The sequence below is a fragment of the Puntigrus tetrazona genome, chromosome 8, assembly GCF_018831695.1.
Source record: "Puntigrus tetrazona isolate hp1 chromosome 8, ASM1883169v1, whole genome shotgun sequence".
NCBI classification, from domain to species: Eukaryota; Metazoa; Chordata; class Actinopteri; order Cypriniformes; family Cyprinidae; genus Puntigrus; species Puntigrus tetrazona.
Genome location: NC_056706.1, coordinates 24,185,233 through 24,186,247, shown reverse-complemented (window position 1 = coordinate 24,186,247; position 1,015 = coordinate 24,185,233).

Here is a 1,015-nt window from a genome sequence, read left to right as displayed (position 1 = left end):
TACATATTTTTCCCCATGTCTCAGAAATCACTGAACACAGATGAAAGTACAGAGATAATGGCTAGCAGCTGTCGGGTTACTAGAGTCAGATAAATGACTCATAACCTGCATAACCACAAGCTGAGTATAGGGCACTGAATGAACTGCACAGGTCACGGCATGATTGACAGCGTCCTAGCTACACTGCTGAGAAGAAGCCTTTTTTTAATTAAAAATGCCTGTAGTCACACAACTAATGAACTAAGTAGAAGAACAACTTAACACATCTTTACCCCCAGGATAAAAACACCTGGCAGCCTGATCACCGACCGCCCGCCCCCCTGCTAATGCTTAAAAGCTGCGGTAATACATGAGCACCTCAGAACACTATAGTCACTGTGTCTAGACTCGCGTCTTCGAACACGCACACCTACGTGAGCGCTGACAGATACAGGCGTAAACACTGTGAGTATGACAGGCTCCTCCACCAGGCGGACAGGGAACCAGCAGACTGATCTAAGTCCTGAAGAGAGAGGCCAATGGGCAAACAAGATTGAATTTCTGCTGACTGTGGCCGGAGCTATCATTGGGCTTGGAAATGTTTGGAGGTTCCCTTATCTTTGCTATAAAAATGGAGGCGGTAAGTAGTTTTGGACAATACTTCAGATAGTTTATGCTTGGGTTTGATATTGTTTTAATTTTATGTGTGACAAAGGGACTACATAATCAGAATTTTGGGTTATATGCCTGCCTGTCACTTTAGGGTTGTGATACTTATTAAGAAGCACTTATTTATAAACCATCTGTTTGTCAGTGTTTACATAATAAATCCCTGTGAGTGCTTGCTTTGGCAACACATGCAATTTTTTTAATTTTTAAAATTTTGAATCAAATTTAAAATTTTGAATCAAAAAAATACAATTATTAAGCCCTTTATCATTTACAATTAGTTATGCCTTTCTATCTGAGTTGCATTAGTATTCCAGGTGTGTAACATTAATCATGAAACGGGAACTTTTTTCCCCCTAAACAACAT